Source organism: Podarcis erhardii (genome assembly GCF_964252035.2).
Source record: "Podarcis erhardii genome assembly, chromosome: 5".
Lineage (NCBI taxonomy): Eukaryota > Metazoa > Chordata > Lepidosauria > Squamata > Lacertidae > Podarcis > Podarcis erhardii.
In genome coordinates this window covers 56,952,034-56,971,024 of record NC_138509.1, presented here as the reverse complement: position 1 = coordinate 56,971,024, position 18,991 = coordinate 56,952,034, and the positions used below count along the sequence as shown (strand labels likewise).

Here is an 18,991-nt window from a genome sequence, read left to right as displayed (position 1 = left end):
CCACACCTGCACTTTGACATTATCATATAATCCACTCACCTCTTCTTTCTACAGAGAAATACCATCAGCCTAAAAGTGACAGTATGATGCAGTATAAGCCCTCTTCTGGGTCCAAAACACCCCATGTGTCACAGTCGTGCATTCTTTGAACACACACAAAATGTGTGTTGCCTGCACTCGCTTAGGGCCCTTGTATCTACAGGACCACCTCTCCTGGTATACCCTGCAGAGGACCTTAAGGTCCATGAATAACCATAGTTTAGAGGTCCTGGGCCCTAAGGAAGTCAGACTATCCTCCATCAGGGCCAGGGCCTTTTCAGTGATGGCTCCGACTTGGTGGAATGCTTTGTCCCATGAGACTAGGGCCCTTCAGGATTTAACCTTCTTTCGTTGGGCCTGTAAGACAGAGCTATTCCTCCTGGCCTTTAACTGGAATTCAGCCTGATCTTTTATTTCCCTTCTCTTCCCCCCCCCTCCCCTTTTATGAAATCACCCGCTCTGAGACCCCACAGCTAATTCTCCCCTGGCTTCCTCGCTGGCCCAAGTAGGACCAATTCAGCCAGCTAGCCCTGGGGATTATCGAATTGATTTTTGAATTTTATTGTTATTCATGTTTTTATACTGTATTTTATGCTGCTTTTATAATTATTTTAAAGTGTTTTAAATTTGTTGCTAGCCACCCTGAGCCCAGTTTTTGAACCGGGAAGGGCGGGGTATAAATAAAAAATTATTATTATTATTATTATTATTAGCCAAAACATGGGTAGCATCTCTGTGTAAAAATAGTAGATGAGTGTGACTATCTGCATACAAGTTACAGTATGAAACCAATGGCTGAGAAAGTTAGCATTGTTAGGTTAAAAGGCAATACTTTAGATGTGCAACCCAAACCTATACATGTTTATTCCCATGTCCCACTGAATTTAACTTTGATCCTTACAACTGTCACTTTAAAAGGCTTCAATCTTATACATGGCCTGAAGGAAAAGCTTGGCCACCCCAATATTGTCCCAACAGCTTGTATGGACCCATATGCCTAATCAAACAGGGTATATTTAGTAAAATTCAGTCTTTAGGCATTACTCTTTTCATACAGCACCATGAGCAGTTATCAGGCACCCATCCTTCTGCACCATGAAACTTACAGAGCTTTCCCATCTGCTCTAAGATAAGTACATATAGCCACATTAGGGAGGAACTCAAAAGATTAGTGCATGGATCAAAGTCATAATATTATTATTTGTATTTTACAACTATACCCGTCCTCTTGTTCATTCCTGAACTCTGTGTACTTCTTGAAACTAGCAGAAGAGATCTTATGCTATGCTGTACTACAACATCTGCACTTCACAGTTTGGTGATAAGACAGGAATTATTTCCTTCTTTAAAGCATGAAGATACCCCACAAATAAACAATACTATTTATGTCAAACAGTCATTTCCACCCTACTTACGATAAGTTATCACAAAGAAATGTTCACACAGTAAAACATGCTTGTTTTCCTTTATTTAAAATGCTCTATGTCTTGCATATATACAAAGTGCAACCTGATGGCCAAGCAGAACTCTTTACAATTGTTCATCTCACTAGGAAAGAATCACAAATGGCATAAAACATATTACAGAAGGTGGAATTCACAATAGGGTTGTCTGTGCTGCTCTTAAAAATAAAGGTACTCTGATCCTATTTATGTATGTTGTGTGTCCACTGTCACAGTGTGACCAGATTCTCAGTATACCATCACCTTGTCCTGTGACCTCCGGTTCAGTTTCTGAATAATTCCATAGTGAACTCTATGGACATTTACTTAAAGTAGCCAATGTTTGGCCAGGGGTGGGGGAAGGAAAGAAAGAAAAGAGATCCCTCCAACAATGAGGGGGCAGGAAGAATTTATGGTGCAAAATGGTAATGTACTACTAGGAAGATAATGTGCCAGAAATCCATAGTCAGTTTTTATAAGTAGATTTTGGGTTGATCCAATTGAAAGGCTGCACTACTGACATTCATTTTGAGTCACTCAAAAAAAGAGCAGGGGTAGACAAAATGAGCAACATCTTCCTATTAGCACAAGAGAAAATTATGTGTGCATATTAGTAAGTATACAACAGCTACTAAGAAAGTTATTGGAACCTATAAAAATGTCACAGAAATATCTCTTTCAGTTTTCAGTATCATTGCAGCCAGATCTTGGGTCTAAACAGAGAGATACATGTTCAGTCAGTATTATTTGAAACACTTTCATTATCTCTTTGATTTCTTTTTCTTCTTCCTATTGCGGTCTTCACTGCTGTCCTCAGCTTCACTAGCAGTTGGGGTGGGTTCGTTTCGGATGATTCTCTTCTCCACCCTGTATTCTTGTTCTCCAACTCTAGGGTCCCCTTTCACAATAAATTCCCCACTGTGGTATGTTATGGTAACATCCGTCCTTGGATAGGTGCCATAGACCCTTCTGAGATCGTCTTTCACAAATTCCGGCAAGTCCCTCCTAGGTCCCACAATCCTCTCAAGCTTACCCCAATGGAGCTCTCCTCTCAAGGTGAATCCCTCAGGCCACACATCCCAGCCTGGTCTATGGTAGGCTGCATAAGGAGGATAGTTAGCATATGGGTTGTACAGAGGAAGAGGGCTCATTTGGGGGAAGCACCAGAAAGGGTAAGGATAGAAGTAAGGATTTGCGCCATGGATGTGATGGTACTCCACTTGGTTTGCTGGATTTACGTTGTAACCATTGTTATTGTCCATAATCACAGCAAGAGGCCTGTTGTAGAAGTTGTGCATCTGGACTGGAGGGATCATGGGGGCGTGTGCAGTATCTGATGGTCGACTTGGCCCAAGAGGCAGATAGTTATAAGGCAAGGTCTGCATCATAGTTGGATAGTACAGAGCCATACTGGGAGAAGGTGCATACAATTTCCTCTCAAGCAAGCATCACTTTCTCACATCTGGTTTCTGCCAAGCTGTTGAGACAAATGTAAGAGGTGCTGAACTGTGGCAAAGGCAAATGTGCACAAGCTGATTCATTTCAAAAGTTTACCACCGCTTGTGGTAAAGCTACATATTTAGCTACACACTTTCGTTATCTGTCCTCATGGGCCTGCAGAAGCTAAGGCAAACTGAGAGAGGCTTGCTGTTCTTTTAAGAGTGTGATGCATACCAGGATTTATCACATGCCTGGCCACACAAGACAAACACACACTTCTTAGAAACAGAGCTTTCACAATAGCATGTGCCTTAAACAATATACTATAATACTTAAGTGGCTTTGGAACCCGTTGGGACAAGCCTTGCCGACCCATAATGGTCTTGCCGGATAAGCAGAAACTAGCAAGCTTCACCCCCCCCCACAGTTTTATAAAGCTGTCTATTTACACTCTCCTGCTTTGCCAGGATACAAAGATTGCTGCAAGGCAATTCAAATAGATACTTCATTTTATGCACATCAGAGAACGTGATTTTAAAAGTATTTTCAGGCCTTAATAAATTGAGCCAGGACAAGACAAGTAATTATCTGGGTGTCTGCCAAAGTGTTCTACTACCACTAAAAACTGTTTTATTTGTAGAATTATTTATAGGCAGCCTTTAGGGCAGGCATCCCCAACCTTTGGCCCTCCAGATGTTTTGGACTTCAATTCCCATCATCCCTGACCACTGGTCCTGTTAGCTAGGGATCATGGGAGTTGTAGGCCAAAACATCTGGAGGGCTGCAGGTTGAGGATGCCTGCTTTAGGGACACAGTCCACCCAAGACCAGTTTACCACTCATAATCACACTATAATTCAAAAACAATTTTAATAGCAAAATATTTAAGAACATAGGTCAATCAAAATGAATGTTCAGCAAAATAAATTCCAAGAAAATATAAATACTTTCTATTATCAAACAGCTTTCTAAAATAACAGTCTTGATGAAGCAGCAGCAGCCCAAAATATAGCCCTCTTAAAAATTTGAAGAATTTGTCCATTCCTTGTCTCTTTGGGGAGAACTTCCATAATGTCAAGGTCATTGCAATAATATATTACCCTGCAAAGAGCACCCTTATAGCTTCTCCATTTGGATGTAGCAAATGAGAACCGACTCCATCTCCTGGTACTAACAAAGATGACCAGCAGAAGTTGAGGAGCTGCTGCTGCTGCTGACATAGATCTGCCTCAGGATTACGACAGCCAAATGAGGACAGCTATAACGTCTCTGCCCCTCTCATTGTCCACAATGTTATTTCAAATCAAGGAGAAGATACCTTTTCAGTTAATTAGATATCAAAATTCAGTCACTTCCAATATGAAAATCAAAGAGATTTGAACAGATCTAAGACCTGAAGCCAATACTTTTGCCCAATTGTTTACTCAACTTTTCACCTGCTTCAAGATCCTATAAATCTAACCCTCAACAACATGCCCCGATATCTTCAATCTCTCCCCTATCACACATGCCGTCTCCCTCCTACCTGATAATTCCACTTTGGTCTACAAAATTTACAAAGTATTCAAAGTCTGTGCCCTTTAGGTTTCCTAGGAAGGAGTAGAAAGAAGGGATTCCATGAGGCTGAAGCCAGTTACAGTGCTAGCAACTCCTGGGGTGGCACACCAGCAATTGCTGAACATTTAGTGTCTCTGGCACAGCCCGGGAGGTAGGCAAGGAAACATAATTAGCTGCCTCTTTAGTCCTCAACGGTTCTCTCCCCTCAAGCTCAGATTTCAAGCTTTGTTGTTGGGAGAAAAGAACACAGAAATGGATAGCAACCAGGTGCAGACACTTGAATGAGGGGGGGAAAACCCAGCTGGGAGAGTCTCAAGGGCTCCACTTACTTTGCTCCCCCTTGGTGTTTTTTTAGCAGAAGCTTGGTCCCTTGCTGCAGGGATTCAGGCACAACTCTTCCGAAGAAGAGGCAGGCTCTATTGTAGTAACCACTGCTCCTAGCACCGACCAACTCAGGCTAGGTTCCAAGGAAGAATGGTTTCTAGGCAGACAGCAACAGGCACAGGTATGACGCATAAATTGAGGTAAGAAGCATAGGGTCAGCCTCCTCCCCTATCTATTCCTGTGCATACGTTTGTGGCTTAAAATGCAGTCAGGTCACTTCTCCCTGCTGCATTTCAAGTGACGTTGGCATACTGCTGAACCCACCAGAGAGGGTGGGGATGTCTTCACCAGATGCACATTACCTACGGTATTTGGTTTTCCCATGCCTGCAACGCTGCAGAACTGCTCCCCATTAAACTATCATCCACAATAGCTATCCCAAACCTCAGCTTAACTGTGCAGTGAATATAGCTTACAATTTCAAATTGGACGGCAGCTGGCTTGATGGAAAACACATCAAACTGCAGTATTTCTCAAGAAACTGCAGGATATATATGGCATATATCAGGCATAGGCAAACTCCGGCCCTCCAGATGTTTGGGACTACAATTCCCATCATCCCTAGATAACAGGTCCAGTGGCCAGGGATGATGGGAATTGTAGTCCCAAACATTTGGAGGGCCGGAGTTTGCCTATGCCTGGCATATACACACAGCTTCAAACACCAATACACCAGAGACTGATGGGGCTCTGGTCAGTGCCCAGTTATCCCTAACTATGTATGCTGTTAACAATAAACCAGTGTCTCTGCTTCCTGAAGGTCTGAGGATACCCCGGCTCTCTTCTACAGTATTTTCTACATACAGTAAGGTGTGTTTTTTATTTTTAAAAATTTGAGAAGTATATTTTAATAATATGATCCCCCTGCCTGCAGTCTATTATCTCATCATTCAGCAAGGGATTGGCCCAAGCCAAGGAGAGTTGTGTCTCCCATGATTTTAGCACTGCCATAGCTGGAGCACAAGCTGGACCTCCCCCAAAGAGGAGAGGGCATAAGCTTCTCAATTCTGCTTTTTGTCTCTTGATTAAATTCCCAGAAATAGGCATCTCATTACGCAGATGGCCACACACTGTTTCTTCACTTTTCTGTGTCTGGGCTTGATGCACAGCTCACACACCACCATTTAAAAAAAGTCCCCCCCCCCCTTGCATGACTGTATGTTCATCATTAAGTCTGAGCAGATTTAACCATCTTTCTTGATTGACCAAGACTCCCCCTGGTAGTTCTCACCCCCCAATTCCCCCCCCCAAAAAAACCTTCTGTTGCCAGTGTCTCATATGTAGCAGTTTTGGATAATTAAAAAGGTGGAGACAGAACTTACTATCAACTGAAGGGCAGTCTTCATTTTCCTTTGCGGTTATCAGTGGTGGACTTTTTTTAACAGGTTTTTTTTTTTAATTGTTTGGGGCAATTCTTAAATTTGTGGGAGTTGGCATCACATACATATTCCCCCAAACCTGATAGTATAGAAAGAAAAACACAGCACCATTTAGCACCTAGAGAAGTCAAGGATGCAGTTACACAGCTGAATGGTTTCCAGAAACTAGCTTACAAACTGCAGTTCGTAAGAAGAACGAATGAACAAATAAGTCACAGCATTAGTAGCATGCAAGAAGCCTCATCTACCAGGCCAAAGAAAATAAATACAACCCAACATAAACAGAGACCAGAGGCCTGCAGCCAAGGTTTTGGTTGATATGTATGCACATAACATCCCCTACCCACTGGGGGAAGGGGGAGAGAGACAAGAAGGAACATCTTCCTTCCCCCACTGTCTGGGTTCACCCATCTTTCTGTCCCTTAATATCTTAACCTTTAGCACCACTGTTTTGCCTCATCCTCTTAATCCTATTGCCTTCCTCAAAGATCCTAACCACCAACAGTACTTTTCCCTTATCTCTCCTCCCCTCATCACTCCTGCCAACTTCCTCATCTATGCATCCTCTCCCTCCTGCATGCTGTTCCCAGCCACAGGTGCAATACAACATAACAGGAGAGAGCACTCAAATTAGAGAATGTATTGTTGTGGGAACAATGATTCTAGTATATGGGGGGGGGGGATTTGTTCTCATTTTTCATTTCCACCAAACCACATAGATTAGACAGATGCTTGGATACTTGCCTAACACTAGAAGTGGTGGGTTGAAGGCAGAGAAAAGAGATGTTTAAACATTTGCTTATTCTGAAGTGCACCAGATAGTTTATGTTGATGCAGGAAGCTCAGATTATACATGCCATCATACTGCTGATGTTTTAAACAGCAAGCTATTTACACTACATAAATGCAATTTAAATCTGTGGGACTACTCAAGTGGGCGGTATAGATTGTAGTGCATCTTGCCATTGACTCTGGAGTCAAAAGCATTTTCTAAACTGAAAAGCTGAAAGACAAAGTTTTGAGACTTCTTGCACACAATAGTGGGAGATGAAACACAGGTGACAGACCAATAAAATGCCAATTTAGAATGTTTCTGATATATGCCAATGTCACTTGCCAAGATCTATCCAGGAAACAGGATCAGTGGTTAAGGAGAACATGGTTTCTCCATCTTTAGGAGAAAAATGGAGGGTGTGTGTGATTCATTCCTATATGATAAATGACACCTGTCAAAGTGCCATCTTCTATACCATGGGTCAGCAAACTAAGGTCCACGGGCTGGATCAGGCCCAATTGCCTTCTGGATCCGGCCCACGGACGGTCCAGGAATCCCCACGTAGATCACCAGTGCGCGCATTCTTTCCCTCTCCCTCACACGGTGGTGGCGGCGCCTCTTCCCTCCCTCCTCCTGGCTTTTCCCTGCCCTGCCTAGAGGAGGAAGGGGGCTGGGCTTTGTTGGTGCCAGCAGCAGCAGTACTCGAGTGGCCACCATTTTAAGCAGCCCCTCTCCGGAGCTCTTTCACACGCCACTCATCATCCCGCCGCAGCCAACCCCTGCCACTCGCAAGACACAGGTAAGCAGCCACTGGGGCTTGTGGTGCTCTTGCATCATTTCCCCCCCCCAAAGATACAGTCCAGCCCCCCCACAAGGTCTTAGGGACAGTGGACCGGCCCCTTGCTGAAAAAGTTTGCTGACTGCTGTTCTACACAACTCTTAGGTGTTGAGGAACACAGGAAGCTGCATTATACCAAGTAAAAAAGAACAGATCCAGCTAGCTCAGTTTTGTCTACTGACTCAAGCATCTCTCCAGGATTTCAGATAGGAGTCTCTTTCAACCTTACCTGGAGATGCACAGCATTGAACCGGAAACAAATGCTCTACCACTGAGCTATAGCCCTTCCCAGGGCCATCTTAAGCATATCCGGTGCCGTGGTACAAAGATCCCTCTGGCGTGCCCCCCCCCCCCGTTCCCCAGAGTTATTGACCTTTTTTTAAAGGGAGCTAACACCACACTTACACATTATCTCTAACAAAATAAAATAAAAAGGAAGAAAAAAATCTAATTAAGTCCTCAATTCCAAAGCAAGACTCATTCAAGACTCAGCAATTCTTCTAATTCATCCTCATGATTCAAATCACCACATATCAAAAAGTTAAAGCAATCACCAGTTTGTTGTTATTTAAATAAATTGATAAAGACACAGAATGAAGTTCCTGGCCAATTTGTGTTTAAGTACAAAGCTGACGTTTTCAAATATTGTGGGGGGTGGGGGTGGGTGTAAAGCAGTGACATCCTGAACCTAAAAAGGACACAAAACTTGGGTCACAAAGGCTGCAGCCCTAACTGCACTTACCTGAGAGTAAGCCCTGCTGAATCTAATAGGACCTTAAAACCCGCCCCCGTCTTTAAAGGACTTTTTGTTGGCGTTTGTTTGTTTTTAACCACTAACTGCATGGAGAGCATGCTCTCGAGTCCATCCTTACCTCCGAACTGAGTCCTAATGGTAGTGCGCCCCCCCCAAGCTTTTCCCTCCCACCACCCTAATCCTGAATGAATCCCTCCTCCACCTTTTTCCTCGAAGGAAGGGGCGGGGGCGGGGGGGGAAACGAAGCTCATTTGCCGTGCAGGTTTCCTCAGCAGTCGAACTACTGCCGCAGGGCAGGCAGGAGGGAGAAGGGCACCACGTAGCTTTGTGCACCGCTGCCACCGCTGCCTCCTCTCCCAGGCAGGAAGCAAGAGAGCATGGCTGGCCATAGGAAGAGCTGCCACCGCCGCCCAGCATGCCCTCGCAGCTCTTCCTGGTCGATCCCAGACTCCCACTGCTGGGTACCCTTGATGGGTGGGTGCCATGGCGCAGGGCGCCACTAGCCCTAATGGGTAAGATGGCCCTGGCCCTTCCTCAACAAATCTCCCCCAGCCCTTTGCCTCTAGTCATCATAGTTTGAAACAAAATCAACACAAGTTGATTCTTTTATCCATTACAGTCCAGAAAATGCTACTGGTTCACCTTATTGTTGCTTCCTTTTTTCTAGCCGCCTTTAGCAGCTATATGACAAGCAGCAAGCAGCAATCCAGCAGGTGAAGTTTTCTCCATTACCACATATACATGTCGGGAAGATCTGCTGCTGAATATGTGGGTAGATCATAACTGTTAAGAGAAACATAACAATTCCTCCTAAGTCTAAGACTAAGAAAGTTATTTTTTTTTCTTAAAAGGCTCTTCTTAACTATACCGCTATGAACTTGGGAGTCCTGGTTGCAAAGTTCAGCTCAACAATGTACTCAATAGGGAGCCATAAGAAAATTATAATGATTTAATATCTGTAGTCATGAAATAAGAATTGAGACCTACCTTGTATAATTGTAAGACCAAAGTAAATCAGAGAGCTTTGTATTAAAATTAATAATACCTAAAACTACTATTTTCAGATTTGCTAAAATATTACTTAATGAGATTTTCCACTAGATTTTCAATTAACCAGCACCTACTATATCCCAATGCTATTCTTCCACCTAATAGTAACAAGTACACACACCTTTTGCTATAACATTGTAACTGAACAGCTTTGTAAGTGTAATCATCTAGGTCCTCTTGTTACTTTTAGCTAAGTAGCTGCCATTAGCTAATTTTATCAGCCACATTAAGCAGCTGAGGTAATTTAGCTATCTACAGTTATTATGCAAAGAAGGAACCAATTAACATGTGAACAATATAGATGAAGCTCCAGAAAAAGGTGTTATTTCATTAGCCTGTGACTATTACAGGATTAATGCAACCTTTTAATGGCAGGTTTCTTATTATCCTTCAATATTATTTGTTAGACTTTGCAGTGTGGATCAAACCTGTAGCATTCACATGGATAAAAATAAATAATGCTCCTTTCTTGCAAAGGATGATTGTATATAGACTGCAGTAATCCTGTGAAGAAAAACAAATGCCAATTTTTTTTTCAGGTTTGTGATACCTGGTGTAAACAGTAAAATGTTTCACTGATCATGTGACACTATTTATTTCATTCCAATTATCTATGCCTACTCAGAAGTATGTGCTATTGAATTCAATGGATCTTACTCACAGGTTAGGCTTGAAAGCAGGTGAATGACACAGTGACTAAAATTACTAATATTTTCAGAAATGCCCATTCCAGGTGGGGGAAGATTATCAACAAGCATATTATCATGCAAGTAGACTTTCAAGGGATGAGGGTACGTCCACTTACAGCTTTACAACTGGCTAAAAAGCCAGAAGCAGAGAGTATGAATAAATGGACAGTTCTTATAATAGAGGGAGGTGTAAAAAGTGGGGATTCCTTATGGATTGGTATTGGGACCTATGTTTTTAAACTTGTTCATAAATGATGCGGAGCAGTGAGGTGGCCAAGTTTGCTAATGAGTCTGAATTGTTCAGGGTGGTAAAAACAAAGGATTGTATGACACTCCAAAAGATCTCTCCATGGTGAATGGACATTAAAATGGCAAATGCAATCCAGTGTCAGCAAGTGAAAAGTGATGCACAATGGGGGGGGGGGCACCTAATTTTACATAAACAGATTAGGCTTAAACTGGCAGTGACTGACCAGGAAAGTGACTTTGACGGTGAAGTGGATAGCTTGATAAAAATGTGACCCAGAGTATGGCAGCTGTGAAAATGGTGAACACCATGTTAGGGAGAATTAAGAAAGAGATTGAAAACCAAACTGCCAGTATCATAATGCTATTTACATAAATCTTTTTTTTTTTAATATAAATATTTATTAAAGTTTTTAAATATCAATGCACAAATAATAAACAGTCTTACTTCTGTCACAAACATAATTTCATCAATTCTTTGGACTCCCTCACGTCTCCCGCTCCCATTTACATCGTTAAAAGTTTTCTCCAGACAAATTATCAACTTGTTTGCAATCTCATGTCTACTCATTCAGATATAATCTAGCACTTCTTCCAAAAAGATTTATATTTTCTTTAGTCTCACTTATCATCAAATTTAAATCTAATTTAGTGGTGGCCAATTTTTTATAATCTAGCATCCTTCTTAACATTCAACCTAACAAAGAAAGCTTCAGTTTTGTCCAACTGTCCAAGTCTCTCTTAATTTCAGACCAACATTTTTCATAGTTTATTTACATAAATCTATGATGTGAATGTACTTGGAATACTGTGTACATTTCTAATTGGTGCACTTCAAAAAAAGTTATTGCAGAGCTGGAAAATATTCAGAAAAGGGCTGGCAAAATTATCAAGGAGCTTTAGCAACTTCCCTATGAGGAAAAGTTACAACATTTGGGCCTTTTAGGATTGGGAGAAAGGTAAAGGATGCAAAATTATGTATGAAGAAAGTGACTATGCCTCTCTCACAACACTAGAACTCCACACTATCCAATGAAGCGTACTTCTGAGTAGACTTAGTTAGAATTGCACCGTAGACAAAATAAAATATTTAATCCAATGCATAGTTAAACAATGGAATTTGCCATCACAAGATGTAGTAATGGCCACCAGCTTGGATGATTACAAGAGGAGTTTAGACTAGTCAATGGAAGATAAGGCTGCAAGCCATGATGGCTGTATAGTACTGTAGTATTGGAGGCAATATATCTCTGAATACCATTTGCTTGGAAATCACAAGTAGGGAGAGTGCTGTAGCACCCACATCCTGCTTGTGGATTTATTTTTGTTTTATTTGTTTCATAAAATGGATGTACTGCTTGATGCTAGAAAACCTCCAAGTGGTTTACAAAAAGAATATAAAACAATATACACCTTGGTAAAAACAAGTAAAACTTTCAACAAATTGAAACAAGCAATAAACTAAAAACATACCAGCACTCTAAATATATTGGTAGGCTTGTCTAAATGAAAATGTTTTTAGCAGCTGCTGAAAGGAGTACAGTAAAGGAGCCTGTCTGATCTCCATAGGCATCTGGTTGGTCACTGTGAGGACAAGATGCTGGACTAGAGGGGTCCAGCAGGACTGTCCATAAATCAGGCTGACATTAGGAGCCTGATAGATAGACCCTTATATTGAAAGGGGACAGAAGCATTTGTTAAGCCATATGCATGAGGTTGGCGAAAACTCTGGCAGTTATCAGACCCTCTGTTACTCCATTGTGTGTGTGCTATTGCAGATACACTGATAGCTACTAAACAGCTCTGCTTTCTTCCTTACCTCTAAACCATGGGTAGGCAAACTAAAGCCTGGGGGTTGCATCCGGCCCAATCACCTTCTAAATCTGGCCCACAGACAGTCTAGAAATCAGCGTGTTTTTACATGAGTAAAATGTGTGCTTTTATTTAAAATGCATCTCTGGGTTATTTGTGGGGCATAGGAATTCGTTCATTCCCCCCCCCCCAATATAGTCCGGCCCCCTCCCAAGGTCTGAGGGACAGTGGACCGGCCCCTGCTGAAAAAAGTTTGCTGACCCCTGTTCTAAACAAATAGCTGTATGATAGCTCTCCCTGGGCAAGTGGAACATGTGAGTCATTTATTAGTAACAATAGGGAAGGCAAAATAAAATAATATTCATGGAACTGTGAATAACGACCATCCTCTGACTCATACATGGTTCTGAGTTCTCAGGAAGACCAAATAAACATACCAAATGATTTTTTTACCACTGTTATTTCCTTTACCATTGTCTCCCATATTTTCCAGACTATTTTGGTTTTGAGGCACACAATCACACTGCTTTACAGTGCACTCTAATCATGTCTATTCAGAATTAAGTCCAACTGAATTCAATGTGTTACGGAAGGGGGGGGGCATGTCTTCTTCACCTTCTTCTTCGCTACAATATATCAATTTATTTCCAATTGTCAAAAGGGACTAAAATCTATAAAATTCATAGAAAATCAGCGTGCCAGTTTGCTCAATTACTCTAGGACTCCATCACATCTCCCCTGTCCAGCATAATCCCTCAAGCAAAGTGTCAAGACCTTAATCCTTTCAAATTGTTCTGATCAGCCTTTCCTCCAGACAATGTCAGGTGGCAGACTATGCATATTTGAGACCATTGTCTTTTCATCCCCAGGAAGTGTTTATCTGTGCATATCTCCAGCTCTGCATATTCCCCCCTCCCTCCTCCATATGTTAATCTGTGTAACCCAACCTCCCTTTAATATATTCATGATGTAATCTGTGTAACCAAACCTCTCTTTAATATATTCATGACGTGTTTTGCACTGTATTCTGGGACATGGAGGGAGTTTCAAAAACTCATGTCACCCCTTTCTCACTGTTCAATCTCGCCTTGAACCTGTTGCGCAATAAACTTGGATCTTCTGCAGTTTGCTCCTGTCTCCGGCTGAGCTCATTTTCCTCCGCAGGGACCCACGGACTTAGTCCGATGAGCTGGGTGGCAGAGCAGCCTCGCACCCAGATTTTTGCCGTAACAGTTGGCGCCCCACGTGGGGCATGCGGTTCTCCCGCGTTGCTGACCGGGGGCCCTGAAATCTTCAGCCGGCACCAGGCCATTTTGCCTGGGAAGATCCTTTGGACCCCCGGCCATCCTCCGGGCAGTAATCGAAAGCCCCAGGAGTTCAGCCGGGGAGCAAAGAGGGATCCAGCCGGCTTATTCATCAATCCGGGGATCATCATAGAAGACATGTGAGTATAAGGAAAAGGAAAAATCCAGTGCACTGGTGGGAAAGGGGTGGAAATCTCCTGGCAACTGAATCTCTGCCCTCCTCCTATCGCTCTTTCTTACCTTTCTCTCGGTCCGGTTAGTGAGAGAGACCGTGGACCACCGCTCGGCCCGAAAGGGGGGCTCTGAGCTCTATCCCTTTCTCTAAACTCTCCAGCCAGCCGCACCAATTGGGAGTCCGAAAGTAAGACGGAGAGAGCCGACTTGAAAGACAGCCGACTCTCCGCAACGGACATCCCAGTTGAAAGCAAGGGGTTGGAGTTCTTTTCCGAACTTCTTTAGCGCCCGGCAAGGGGGCGGGAAGTGGTCTTGCTTTCTGTATCAATCCCAGCCGCACTGGTCGGTGCCACGTAACACGTGTATCGTGCGTGAGCCCGCTTCCAAAAGCAAGGGGGATTTTCGGTTCGAAACTCTATCCAGGGATCACCCGATCTGGCACCGCACGGCGCGGGCGTTCAGTAGGGCCCCTTTTCCTGAGATTGACGATAGGTAGGAGGTTGCCAGGAGGGATAGCCCATGAGGAATTGGGCGGGATCGGCAGAGTGGAAAAGGACCCCAGGTTATTGACTAAGGAAATAGGAAGGAATACTGGATAGCTAGAGCTCTTTAAAAACCCTCTAAGGAAGTTGCCAAGCGACTAAAGACCCCTCTTTACTATAAATCCCGTATTAAGTATATCAATCTCCTAGATATACCAATCTTTACCACCCTTTCTCTTCCCTCTTTCTGTCTAGACACGCGTAAAACATAAAATGGGTACCCAGGCTTCCAAACGCGAGCGGGCTCACTCTGGGAAGAAGGCTTCTAGAAAGCCATCTCAGTCTCAGAAGGACCCTGACTCTCCTCTCCAATTTGTCATCACGTATTGGAAGACGATTCCTGGCCACAAATTATTATCGAAGCAAAATTAGAGAACCTCTGTTCTGAAATCTGGCCTGCCAGCACCGCCTCCGCCAAGCCCGAATTGCGTTGGCCGGCTGGTTAACTGGTGGTGTTTGAAGAGGCAAGGAGGCTCTTAAAACCATGTGGGACCTTCCTACTAATTTCACTTAATGAAGCTAAAGGAAGCAGCCCAACTCCTTGCAATAACCAACTAAAGGATGAGAGTATATATGTTTACATGTTGTCTGTTATGTGTGTTGTGTGTTAATACATATATGAGAATATGTGTGTTTACATGTTGTCTGTTATGTGTGTTGTCTGTTCCTTCTGTCTCTGACAGACTGCCTTTCTTAAGCGCGCATAGTTTAAACTGCAAGCTTGCTTCAAAATTTAATTTTTAAGGAAGCCATGCTGGACCTTATCAGTCCTAAATAAGACAAAATGAGAATGAAAGGTGCAAATGTTTACCCCACCTCGTGCTCTGCCGCAACTTTTCAGATTGTGAGTCTACAGTCTATTTTGGAATGTGAATGTTTCTAATGTTTCTGGAATGTGAATGTTTCTAATGTGAATTAGATGTTTCTGCTGCAAAAGCGTAGGTGAGCACCACTGCTCTCTCAAGCTAAAATGCAGTGTATTTATTTCATGAAGCACATGCCTATGAAAGTATGGTCTTCCTTCTAAGAAAATATCTGAGTCCAGTTTTAACTTTGATTTGGTTGGACAGAAGAGTTATTGTAAGGCTCCTGATATCAGGCCTCTTTTCTTAGAAAATGCCCCCCCTTGTTTCATTCTGTCTCTTTCAGGTTTTTTTCCTTTTTCTCTTCTTCTGTGCCAGGTAAATTTACTTCCGAGTAAGCTTCCTTTAAAGGAAACTGCAAAAGGGGGGGGGGCATAGATTAGGCTTAAAATTGTCACTTTTGTATTCCCTTTAAATCAAATCTATGGCTGTTTTAACTATGCTTTATAAGAGATCCTCTCCCTATCTTAAGAAAATGTTCACTTCAATCTTTCTTTAAAGATCATTTGTCTAGGAACTTGCACTCTAAGGAACTTGCACGTCTAAGGAAGTAAACTCAAACTAATCTCAAGATCTGCTAAAGGGTTCTGTATAAAGTTAGGAATTTTTATTTTCCTCTTCCTTAGTACATGATAGGAGCACTGATTGTGCTCTCTTCCCCAGTAGTGCCTGTGTACATAAGAATGTGTGTGTAGTACAAATCTTGCTGTGAAATCTTGCTGTGAACCCTATATTTTGGAGGGTTGGACTAGATGACCCCAGGGTCCCTTTCAACTCTCCCAATTTGTGGCTGTGTGGAAGGACATGTGTCCGCAAGCATCGCAGGGTAATTCTTAAATTCTGGTGTGGTGATGGAGTTGAAATTCAGCCTAGCTTTGCTCTCTAGTTTTAAAAGGTGAGAGGTGAAGCTGTGATGTTTTGAAGCACAACTGGTAATATCAAGCATTTGAGTGATTACAGTGTTTATCATTTTGTCTACTATTTAAAAATAAGACAAATACATATGGGCCTTGACCAATCCTGTAAATAAAGGGGCAGGAAAATTTTTGTCTGCAAATGGTAAGGCCGAAAAACTTAGAATGTTAAAAAAAAAAATAATAAATAAAATAAAAATTCCTATGAATTCTGACTCTCTGGCCATTTCCCATATATAAGGGCGCGGCATTGTTCCACGAATGGCCAGAGGGATATTAGCCCTTTCCTGTACATAAAGGAAGCAGTCGCTTTGCTTGGGCTGAAATTGCTAGCTTTTGTTGGTGAATACTTCAATTGCTGAGTTTCTCTCTTTTGTTTTAAATCTAACCCTCTTTTAAAATCTACTTACCCTTCCCTTATTCAAATTCTAATTTTGCCAAAAGATGCAACATTTCAATAGTATAAAAGGTTTGCTGAGACATGAACTCCACACATGCACAGAGACTAGATCAGCAAAAAAAAAAAAAAAAAGAGGATAGGAAAAGAAATGAGAGAGAGAGAGAGAGGAAGGAGGGGGAGAGGAGGTTTATGTAAAACTTGGAACCATTGAGAGAAATCACCCTTAATGTGTCCCAAGTTTGAAATCTTAACATGCCAAATTCTTTTCACAGGTAAATATCAAAGAATTCCACCTCTCAATGGGATTTAAATCACAGACTTTGTTTGTGTGCATTTTAGGAACAGCATTTCCTGATAGGCTTCTCACATGAAATAATTTTCCCTTTTAACAGGATATGTGAACCCCGATAACAAAGTGTTTGTCCCTTTTTTCTCCCACAACAACTTTCTTTCTGTTCTGTGAAATCCCTGCTGTATTAACTTTCTTTCTGTTCTGTGAAATCCCTGCTGTATTAACTTTCTTTCTGTTCTGTGAAATCCCTGCTGTATTAGTGACTTCCATCTCTTCGTGGCTTTGACACTTTTTAAGTTACAAATAATCTGTTTTCATTTATTTAATCCGTTTTTCCATGATGTCTATGAAGCTAATCGAAGCACAACCAAACATTGTTTGTGGAATGGTATTTGTTTACCTTTTGCCTGAGCATTTCTTATTAATTCTGTCATTTTGGCTAGTTCAAGGTACTTGCACAACTTTAAATTGCCATTCATTTTTTCTTGGTATTAAGTCATTTCCCAGTATTTTGCTGTTAACATTCTAGCCGATATGGTCACATCAAGAAACACTCTTTTATTTTCATTGTTACTTCAGATTTCTTAAAATTCTGTGTCTTAGCATTTATTTATTTTGGTTCCTCATAGGTCATTGTGTGTGTGTGTGTGTGTGTGTGTGTGTTTTATTATTATTTTAACTGTGTCTTTTAAGTCCACCCTGCCCTTACAGGATATCACTTCTACAAGTGTGTTATTACAGATCCAATGAAAGACTTCGCCACCACAACAGAAGACACCAAAGTTTCAAAGTGATGTCTCTTTCAAAGGATATAGACTGCCGGGGGGAGTGGGGCTGACAAAGGGGGGTGGAGTTGAATTACAAGGACATTTTCTGACTTTTGAACCTCAAGATACATATATAAAATATCCCAATTGTCTCAAGATATGCAACTGATATTTAATTAGTTTGTTTTGTATTATGTGTTATTACGTAGGAATGTTGAAATGTGTCTGACAGTGTGTCATTTCCACAAATGGGGGGGGCTATTTTGTGGCTATTTTTGTGTGTAAGTGTTTTATGTCTAATGTCTTATTCCTTACACCCCAGTGGAGGATCCTCATACATTTTATACCTTTTAACAGATCAGGATATTATGTAGTCCAATGTTTAGACTTAGATAAATTTATTACCATATTTCGTTGTTTCACCTGGCACTCTGCCAACTTCCCTACCCATTTTAAAAAATGTGCTAAAACCCACTTTACCAAGGAGAAGCTTCTAAGATACATGAAGGTGGATATGCTTTGGTTTAGCAGGAATGATCCCTTATACAGTTAAATTGACTTATTTCGACAAGTGCCCCTTTAAGAATGGTTTTCTTTTAACAGATTGGTTTGAAGAGTTGAGAACCATGGGGAAAGATAAATTCAAATTGGACTCAGTTTGAATTGGGCAAGTGTATCCAGGCTGCAATTAGCTTTTGGTCCTTAAAGTGCAAGTGTGCAACTTCCCATGACTGCAAGACCAATAATAAAACCCCCATAGGAAGCCAAGGCAAGGACATTTCCCTCAGGACGTGCCCGAACCTATGGCAGCTGTGGTGAGTGCCAGGCAACATGGTTAATATGAAAGCCCTAAGTGGATTCACCAGGGATTGCCACTACTGTGAGACCACAGAAAAGCTACCTTGACACCTGAGAACACAAAAATGGCGGGGGACAAAGCAAACTGCATTTTTTTTCAGTCAGTAGTGGACCTTCCTGCTAAATGTAAAGCATAGACCACTACTGAACAAAATACAACAGGTGTCCTTTTTGCACTACTATACTTGCAAATGGCCTTAAGAGGCATGATTTGCAAGTCCCCTTCAGGTTTGCACAAACCCACACATCTAGTACGATAGATACAAAGTTATTATTTAGTGCATATCTATATAACGTAAACATACATTGTCTTGGTCCGTGTTGCTCCCTCCTTTGTTGCCCTGCTCAACCCACCTCCTTTTCCATTAGGGCCTATTCCCACTCACACGGCACCCCTACCTTCACCGAGATTTAGGGTGCGGAGAAAAGATTTGCAAGTTCTTACAGAACTTTAATGCAAATCTATCTCCGAA

At 42.0% G+C, this 18,991-nt stretch overlaps 1 long non-coding RNA gene across 1 annotated transcript; it reads right to left on the bottom strand.

Moving 5' to 3' along the window:
- Positions 1–1,488: 1,488 nt before the first annotated feature.
- Positions 1,489–4,579, bottom strand: LOC309342989. The gene is made up of 2 exons (XR_014157052.1): positions 4,446–4,579; positions 1,489–2,958 (listed from the first exon to the last, which is right to left on the bottom strand). It is a non-coding gene; the product is annotated as an uncharacterized lncRNA (long non-coding RNA).
- Positions 4,580–18,991: the final 14,412 nt, after the last annotated feature.